This window comes from Jaculus jaculus, chromosome 2 (genome assembly GCF_020740685.1).
Source record: "Jaculus jaculus isolate mJacJac1 chromosome 2, mJacJac1.mat.Y.cur, whole genome shotgun sequence".
NCBI lineage: Eukaryota > Metazoa > Chordata > Mammalia > Rodentia > Dipodidae > Jaculus > Jaculus jaculus.
In genome coordinates, this window is record NC_059103.1 from 113,098,523 (window position 1) to 113,108,881 (window position 10,359).

At 42.3% G+C, this 10,359-nt stretch overlaps 1 non-coding gene across 1 annotated transcript; it reads right to left on the reverse strand.

Annotated features, from left to right (window-relative positions):
- Positions 1-585: 585 nt before the first annotated feature.
- Positions 586-697, reverse strand: LOC123459048. The gene has a single exon (XR_006635978.1). It is a non-coding gene; the product is annotated as a U6 spliceosomal RNA (small nuclear RNA).
- Positions 698-10,359: the final 9,662 nt, after the last annotated feature.

A 10,359-nucleotide genomic window follows, 5' to 3' on the forward strand; every position in this document is an offset into this window, starting at 1 on the left:
TCACAGTAGTGTCTCACTCTACCTCAGGCTAACCTGGAATTCACTATGTAGTCTCAGTGTGGCCTCGAACTCACAGCAATCCTCCTACCTCTGCCACCCAAGTGCTGGGATTAAAGACGTGTGCCACCACGTGGGGCTAATGATAACAAATTCTTAATGTATATTATTGGCCTCTTGAGGACAAGGTTAGTGTCTTGTGTAAAGCTTTGTATTTCACTTGGAATCTGAAGAACTTAACCTGTGAGCACTACACAACAGGTGTCTGATAAATTTCACGTGAGTGAATAAATGCTGTACTGTCAACTAGTGGACATGTGACTTTAATGATTTAAACTTGGGATATGCAGTTTTAACTAACTCCTGGTTTCTTTTCATCTGAACATTATTCATGCTGCAAGTTTAATATTTTTTTATTTTTATTTATGTATTTATTTATTTGAGAGACAGAGAGAGAGAGAGAGAGAGAGAGAGAGAGAGAGGCAGAGAAAGAATGGGCGCGCCAGGGTCTCCAGCCACTGCAAACGAGCTCCAGATGCATGTGCCTCCCCCCCCCATCCACCTTGTGAATCTGTCTAACGTGGGTCCAAAAATATGGAACACTTCACGAACTTGCATGTTATCCTTGCTCAGGGGCCATGCTAATCTCTGTATTGTTCCAGTATATATGTTTTAGTATATGTGCTGCCGAAGTGAGCACAATATTTTAAAAAATATTTATTTATTTGAGAGAGAAAAGGCAGATTTTATATGTATATATATATATGTGTGTATGTGTGTGTGATATATAGATATAGATATAGATAGAGATAGAGATAGAGATAGAGATAGAGATAGAGATAGAGATAGAGATAGAGATAGAGATAGAGATAGAGATAGAGATAGAGATAGATATAGATATAGATATATAGATATATAGATATATAGATATATAGATATATAGATATATAGATATATAGATATATAGATATATAGATATATAGATATGGAGAGAGAGAGAGAAGTAAAGAAACAGTATTCCCAATTTGTTATATCTGTTTCTCCTTAGTTTAAAATTCAGTCTCCTGGGGCAATCCTAGTTAAATTCGGCTTTCCCTTTCCTTTTCTTCTCCCTTACAGCACTATAAGTTACTACATCCTGGTCCTGTGAAGGAGAGCTTGACCGGTATGGGAACACAGAGGCATAGCTGTCCTCCCCTCCTCCCTGGCTGTAGGCACCATCCTCTGTGCTTTTGAGAAAGCAGCTTTGTCTAGCCCTTGTCTGAAGAGAACACACTGTTGTGTTTCCACCCCTATACTCTCTCCTGGCCAGCTAGCCCATAGCTGCCCTACTTTCCTAGGACCAGCGAGTCCTCATATGCTTGTCTGTGCAGCTCGTACCTGCTGTGACTCCCGTGATGCTTTCTGCAGCTTTCTTTTCTCCCCTGAAGGACATAGACCCAAGACATTTGTAGTGACCCTTCCCCATCTCTAGACGCTTCACAATATTGCTGAGCTCACAGTGCTCCTTATTTAAAAAAAAAAAAAAAGTACTTCTTCAGTCAGTCTTGATTATATATGTCTTTACTTGTGATCCCCTTTTTCATACTAACTTTGTATTTATCACCTTTAAAGATAGATATTTTATTGCATTAATTATCTATTGTCCATTTATACACTCATCACCAAAATAGATTTTATAACATAGGGATTTTTTTCTCTCTCTTTCTTTGTCAAGCTTGTGTTTCCTTGTTTGATTTTGAGGCAGGGTTTCACTCTGTCTGGGGCTGATCTGGTTCACCCTAACCTGAGGCTGGCATTTTGTTAATCCTTCTACCTCAGTCTCCTAAATGCTGCATCCAAAGGCATGTGCCACCATGCTCAGCTATTTTCCACTATTTGAAGCTTATGATTAATATCAGCTTATAATTAATACTTCATATATATGTTTATGAATGAACAAATCTTGTTTTTTTAATACACAACAGGCCTTTTTTGATGCAGGTATAAGTCTTTGTAACTACAGACACCTCATTTTGTGACAAAGCTGCCAAAAATGTACAGTGGAAAGAAAAGCATTTTCAACAAATGATGCTGGAAAGATGATATTGGCATGTAGAAGAATAAAACTAGTCCTTGTCTCTCTTCTTGCACAAAAAAATTACCTCCATATGGATCAAGGACCACCATGTTAACCTAAAATTCTGAAACAGCTAGAGAAAACCTACTCCTTTGTTATCTACTGAAAACAAAAAATCATTAAAACAGGAGAAAAGTTGGGCAGAAGTACCCTGTGGCAGTGGATAATGCTACTCTCAGAAGTCCCAAGATGATATAGGAAAGCAGCAGGGCCAGAGACAGGGCACCGTTCCTTGAGTGCTTGGTCAGGGAGCTCCCCCATACCAGAGACAGGGCCCTTCTCAGTGAGTCAAGGTCAAGGTCAAGGAGGCTGCCCTATGCCAGACACAGGGCACCACTAGTGAGTGCTTACTCAGGGAGCTCCCCCATACCAGACAGAGGGCACCTCTCAGTGAGCGCTTTGGTGGAGGAGCTCCCCCATAAAAACAAAGGCTCTTGCCTGCCTACGAGAACAGCACATGCTTTGGTTTCAGAACACTGGGGAATCAAGCTGAAAGACTTTTCTCTGCTGGCTAGCCATCATGATTCTGGAAAGTGCTCTGCTGGCTGCTTTGAGCAAAATGTCAATAGTACCTACTACTACTGCTGCAGCAGCTGCTGCTGCTGCTACTGCCATGCCTGTTGTGTGGCTAAATGGTGATACTGTGCCCCTCCAATTGCCCTCTAAATGTCCATGTGTATACCCACCGGTCAGTGCTGCTGCCACCTTGGGTCAGAGAAGCTCCTTTGTGCAGATGGCAAATGAGTTGCGGTTGGTTGCTCGGTGAAATACAGAAGTGTTTCATTCTGGGAGCAGCAAACACATGTACAGTACTCCCTGGGGAGCCTCGCCAGGGTGGGATAGAGCTCACAGCTAAGTTCCTCAGAGAGACCACGAAGTAACCAGAGGGGAGTGCAACCTTTGATTTCCTGTTCTCTCCCAACTTCCCTCCCTTCCTCTCATCTCGGGCTTTTTCCTCACTCAAGACCAGCCATTCTTTGTTTTCCTTCTTTCACTGGATGACCCTTCTCTACCTCAGTACCATTGGTTATCCTGCCTGCCTTGCCCTCAAGCATAGCTCTGTAAGCTATGAGAGAGAATGCTTACTGCCCCCACCCCAGTTCGCCACCAGAACAAAACCTCCACTCTTCCTTGCTCTGAAAACCTCTCTGCCTCAGATAGCAGAGGTGACAACTGCCACCATAGGTGTAAAGACAACTGTGTGGGGACACAGGATACAGTGAGATGGGTTCTGAATACAGACTCCAAGAGATGCTAGTATTTAAGGGGTGAGAAAAGGAGAATCACAAAGGATTTAAAATAAAAAATAGAGAGATATTAATTTTTTGGAAGCCACCAGAGAAGAAACGCTTCATGAAGTCAATAACCATTATTAGTACTAAATGTCAGGTATAGCCAAGGTTAGCTATAAAAATTCCTCTGTTTGTTTTAACAGTTAAGTGTATAATTTACAGGTCCAGTGTCTGTGGATTAGGGAAGGGTGGAAACTAGAAACCGGATGCTCATGAGTTGACAGTGTGTTTCCCTAGCACATCACCAAATATTTGTGGATGAGCCTACCTAAGACCAAAAGATCTGCTCTGCAGAATCTAGCATAGATCGCCCACCCAAAGCTTTAAGAACTGAATGAGTGCTATTGATTTAGGGCACTAGGTTGTTTTTGTTTTGTTTTGTTTTGTTTGTGGATTGTCTTCTTAGCTAAATCACTACAGGAGCAAGACTTGGTCACAGAGAAAAATAGAGACAATTCTGGAATGAGAATGAGTCTGAAAATTTAAAGCAGAACAGGTGGGGAGTGAGCTGCATAAAGGATGTGAAAGAGTGGGGTCCTGAGCCAGTGTGGAGCAGTAGATGCAGATGGAGTGCACTTACAGGTGAGGTGACAGAAGACGAGACGGAGGAAGGGAATCATTGCCTGAAGACTCACACTCAGGGCAAGGAGATGCCAGAGGTTCGGCGATAGGGGGAAGCTGTGGTGATCAATTCCTATTTAAATAACACTGTTGCTAAGTAACTGCCTGTCTGATTGAGCTTGCATCATCACCAGATTCTTCTTTCTCCATTCACTTCTGCATTAGCTAGGAACCTTTCAAATTGAGACACAGCTTAAATCACTCCACACCTCCCTATTGCTAGGTAATACCAATTCAATTAAAGAAACCCTGAAAATTCTTCAAAATAAATAATCAGGAGTCTACATACATCCTGGGAAATTTAAACCATTAGACACTCCTCTTTGCCAGTACCAAAAAGATTAAATTATATGTCACATGACCATTTTTTTTTGAAATTTGAATAACATCATTCAAAAATAAGTTTTACTGAATCACTTAAGTAAAAATATTGTTTCCACTTGGAAACAATATAGTGCTATGAACTGAATTGCCCCATTATCTCATAGTCCCTAGTATTTAAAAATGTGAATGTATTTTGAATTAGTGCCTCTAAAGAGGTGTTTGAGTTTAAATGGGGGACAGAATGGTGGGCCCCAGTCTACTGTAGTTTGTATTGTTACTCAGACAGGGCCTCATTGTATAGGCCTGCTCTCTATGGTGAACCAGGCTAACCTTAAACTAATGGCAATCCTCCTACCTCTGCCTCCTGAGTGTTGGTCTTATACACATGTGCCACCCTGTCCATTCTGTTGGCATAGGATGCAAAAGTGGCCAGCTATGAGCCAACGAGAGACTTCAGAAGAAGCCGAACCTGCCAGCACATTGCTCCTAGATGTCTGGAGTCCATGCCAAGAGCTGCTCAGTCTGTGGTCTTCATTAAAGTGGCCATGCAGACAAACGTAGAGGGGGTTTTCTACTAGAAGGAGATCAAGGAAAACAAAGCTGTAACTCACAAACATGCATCGGGAGGAATGCCAGCCATTGCTGTTGGTGAGCAGAGAAGGAATCCAGGAGCTGCAGGTAACTGGCTCAGTACTCCACTAAAGGATGACCACATGGGTGGCCCACAGACTCACTTCAGCATGAGAGGTTAAGAGCCTCAGAGGTCGTGGGGGGGATGCTGAGTTGGGTGACTAAGTCTCTGCTTGTGACTTAAGAAAGTAGGTCACAGAGCTGGCTGCAGGTATGGCAAAAAGATCCTGGCTCCCGTTAAAAAGAGGATTGGAAAAGCCAATGAGAAACACAGTTCTAATCAACTTGCCCAGTGCCAAGTTAGGAGTCAAGTCTCCCAACATACAGCTTAATCAACGGGCCAACAGAGTTGGGCCAGAGGAAAGGTATCTGTGAGAACAGGGCTGTAGCCAGCGGGGACTGATGCACTGACCTCACTGCAGTAGTACAACTGACTCTACAGCCCCACCTGTTGGCAGAAGAGAGGTGGTCACCCTGCTGCCAGCATTTGTCGGGGTTGTTCTAAACCTGCTCGGATCTGAGCTTGCCGAGGTAAGGAGCTGTTTTATGTCCTAAAAAGTTTGTAACAACATCTACTGGAGAGATTCAGACATGAAATAGGAGAAGCATTGAAGAGTTACATTATCATCTCCAAATTGTTCTTTTTACAACCTAATAGGATTCCTTATTTCAGCATACTCGATCTATCTAAAGCAACAGAACTCCAACTGTCTTTCAAATCCATCCATATGGCATTCCCTTGGGGTTGAGTGTGCCATTAAAACATTGTATGTGCATGGAAAAAGAAACAGTTCAAATAAGCATTTTCTCTTCCATTTAGCACAGTAATGTCTCCACAAGAAATGCAAATCTTATCTCAAAAAGGCATGATGTTTACTGAGATGGGGCAGAGGTCACCGCACCACAAATCTTTAGATGTGGCTACTGTTAAAAGGACTGGACAATTTATAAATCTCACTGAAAACTGAATATAAAAAAAGAAAACTCTGATATCAGCCAACATGCTGGCATGAAAATGCCGTGTAACACATAGCCGTCTACTCTCAGTGGCTCCCCAGACAGCCGTGCATTCTCTCCAATGACTTATAGCTTGGCCACTGTGGGTCTATTTCAGGCTCAGAGTCAAGTTCAGGCTCACGTTGATTGTACATGCGTCTCATCCTGGACAGAGGCTTCCCAGGCATTTCCCATCTAGATGGCAGACAGACAAGTAACCACACCAACCGTGCAATGCATATAGAGCCACAGTTCATGGAAGAACTGCTAACATTTTATCAGGCAAGTCAAGTTTCATCACCACATCTAAAGTCAGTTTGGTGGGGAGGCTAAGCCAGCTACTCTACTGGGGGGCCACACCAGCGGTGCACATGCATATACCATTGTGTGAAGTTGGAAACACTAAATCTACTAGAATAGACTGCCAGTAACTGAAGGAAGGCCTCTTTAAGAACACTGAGGATTATTATCAAATGCCCCCACCAATTGCTCAAGTTTATAGGAGCCTTGACAATACACAACTTCTAGACACACAGACATGTGCTTGCTAGCAGATTCTTCCTTTATAATAGTTCACAAAATTCACCAAAGAAATATGGCTTAAGTCTGTCTTTTAGGTGATTGAACTACAATATGAAATTATTCCTTTGACTTTCCTTGAGCTAATAAAACTTATCATATATGTTAGCTAGACACTTAAGCTACCACCTGTTAGCCAATGCAAGATAGCAGAAATTCTCAAAACCATTCCTGAGGCCATTATCCCAGTATGTTAGATGGGGCAGTGGTAATCCAACCACATCTCTTTAGATGTGTACATTATTTAAAGGATTGGAGGATTTATAAACCCCATTGAAAACTGAATCCAGAAGATGATGAAAGATGATTTAGTCAGGAGGAAAGTCAGAAAGGAGAGAGGGGGAGAGGGAGAGGGAGAGAACTGCCAATAATCTAAAGTTTAGAAAATCCCTTGTCAGACATGGTGCTGTGTGAAAGACAGGCTCATGTCTCTCACAGAATGCAAACTTCCCACAGCTCGGGATAAGCCATGCTGACTGCTGATGTCTGAACAGTCCTTTGGAAGAAGGTAGAGGACATCAGAACAATGTGTCCACTTTCTTTTTATCTTCTCTAGATAGCCTCTGCCTGACTAGTTATTAGTTACTGACTAGCTAATTAATGGAAAAGCAACCTCACACCACGTCCATTAGTCACCCTCATTGTCAGTATCCACTCTCAGACCAGTTCCCTCACTCAAGCCACTTGAAACAAGGATACACTTTTCTAACAGATAAAGAAGATGTATGTATTAGAATATATTGGAAAAAAAATAAAACAAATGCAAAAAATTAGAAACTGGGTCTGGGACATTTGCTTAGTTAGTAAAGCACTTGATAGGCAAGTATGATAACCTGAGTTCAGATTCCAGCTATAATCCCATTTCTTGTAGGCAGAGATAGGTTAATCCTTGGGGCAAACTGGAGAACTAGTCTAACCAATTCAGTGAGCTCTGTGAGCTCTGCGTCTATTGAGAGACTGTGTCTCAGTAAATAAGTTTGAAGCAATTGAGGCAGACACCTGAAGTTGACCTCCGCTTGCATATGCCTGTGCACCTGTACACACACATTCACACACACACACACACACACACACACACACACACGCACATGCACACACACACATACACCTACACATGGAAAATATTTAAAAATAAAACATACTAGAGCTATGTGTGGTGGTGTATGTCTTTAATACCAGCACTCCAGAGGCAAAGGTAGGTGAATCACCATGAGTTTGAGTCCACCCTGAGACTAAAGATGAATTTCATGTCATCCTGGGCTAGAGTGAAACCTACCTCTAAAATAATACCATAAATGCCAATAATTCTAGAAGCTATGGTACTTGTAATTCCTACCTTCGGAGCAAAGCAAGAGTCTACTCTTTATAGAAATACACATTTTATTGTGACCTACTTTCTGATATTTTATATAAATGTCAGCTCTGTTTTACAGTACCATTTGAGAATCTGTTTCCATCCTTATTTCTCTGTGGTTCTTGTCATTGCATAAGGTACAGACAGGCTTTAGCTGGGAATTTCACAGAGATTGTTTAGAATAATAAAATCCTTTCTTATTAAAAGCCCTTATTCAACAAATTCACCCTCTATCATGTGCATTTAAACATATATGAGGAATTAAAAATATGCATCTCTCCTACTTTTCCTGAAGATTCTGAGTTGAAAGCACACTAGACACACAGTGGAAATGTGAACATACAATGATTAGGCAGTGACTTGTGAGGACCCCAGGCTCCACTGGGGTAAAGCAAACTCTAAACGAGTGCTGCATTTACAGAATCAGAGTGGTTGGAGGAGAGAACCACCATTTCCTGCCCAGGTACAGTGAAGCAGGAGCAGCCTGGAGCAGAGGCGGAAAGGCTCGCTTGCCCAGCAGGAGCCCTCAAGCCAAGGGAGCCTGGCTGGGCGGAAAGTGGGTGGCCTCTTCCCTCACCTTCGGTCTTTAATCTGTGCTTTGCCGTCTCCTTCCACCTTCCACTTCACCCTGTCTTTCCTTAGGCAGCCTCCAGTGATCCAAGCCAGCACATTCTCCTTTCTCTCACTTTTCCTCAGACAGCAAGCAAGCCTCTGACTGGATAACACATTCACACAGCCTTGAAGCAGAGGTGATTTGTTGGCACATCTTCCATTGACCATGACATGGCTATAGCACTTGTCTTCCACACTGTTTCCTACCACTTATCTAGCTTGCTTTAATTTTCTTTCCTTTTACTGATCTGTCCCTGCTCTTGCATTATTTCTCTAGACACAGTGCTTCCCTGGCCCACAACAACTAACAAGATTACCAGCCCCTGGCCCATAGATTTCTTCTACAACTCGAAGGACAGAACGTATTTGTTTGTTGGCAGTTGAGGATGATATTGCTTAGCTTGGACAAGAGACAAGCCTGGGCGACTTCTGCCAGCTCCAAGTCAGTATCAGTACTATTGTAAGTCACGTACAATTCATCCTCCTGACTGCCCATGTCCCACCACTGCCATGTCATTGTGTCCTCTCTCAAAGGTGGGCTGTTTTCTAGGTACTGGAACCACTCCTGCAGGAATGCATTTACACGGTACTGAGGTGCAAGCAATGGAACTGTCGGGAACATGAGTTAGGCAGAGGGTCCATTTCAGGAGCGCAGGATGTCCTGTGGCCTGGGAAGTCTCCCACCCTTTGCGATCTCAGCTCACAGCTGGCACACCATCTCCTTTCTAACCTTGAAAAGTAAAATCATTGCTGGTGTTCCCTCTGGCTGTTTGCTAGTTTGATCGCGGATGTTTTTAATCTCAGAGACTAGTCAGGTCAGGTTTTCCACAACATACAAAGCAGAACAAAAATGTTTCTTGAGCTGTCTTTCATTGCCCGGGTTGTCCTTTTTTCATATTTTCTGCTTTTAATAGTCAAGAGGAAGGATAGTGATAGAAAACATGGCTTTGTCCTATGCAGATCATCTTAGTTCCTCTTTGCAGAAATCCATAAATTAGGTAAGCATCTTTAAGCAGCTGGCCTTCATGAAGGCTATCCAGCATGGACCGAGGTGGCCAGCATCTAGATTTAGGAGTCATGGATAAACCTTCAGAGGTGCTTTCATATGGAGCTGAATGCAGTGTCCAATTCAGTTCAATGGTTGCCTGTGGGAAATTGTATTTTATAGCACATTGAGAATTGAAACTACAGGGAACTAGTGGCTCCCTTTTTCTAGCATCCTGATACCCACTTTCAATCATACCCTGTACCGTGAAAAGGCTTACCAATTAAAAGAGGTATCAAAGGACCATCCTTCTTGTTATTAGCATTAATTTTGAGGGTAGGGATTTTAATGATTTTATTTAACCCTTCATACATAAAGTATTAGTTCAGCATTTAAATGATATAATATGCAATGCTTTTGCTTTTTTTCTCTATGAAGTTTTTCCAGTTCATTTTTTAACTGCACACCTCAGTTCAAACTCCATAGCAAGGCTCTATGCATAGTTACCAAAAGCTACTAGAGGATATAGTATGAGACAGCCAGGAAATAGCAGTTCCTGCTTTTAGCTCTCTACTGTTCTGCCTTCAGTTGACTCTTCTGGCTCTCAACCAGGGAATCATAGTACTATTCACCTCCTGCATTGGTCCAGCATGTGTACACAAATTCTGCTCAGCCATTTCTCCTCCTGGCAAAGTCCTGCATACATCACCTCCCACAGTCGATCTATTAAAGAAGTCATTTGCAACTTATCTTACTTATTTGGCTGGACTCAAGTAAATGTATTATCTGCTTTCATAGTCTACAAATTGTAACAACCAATGAAATGCTAATATTTTGACAATGCACTTGT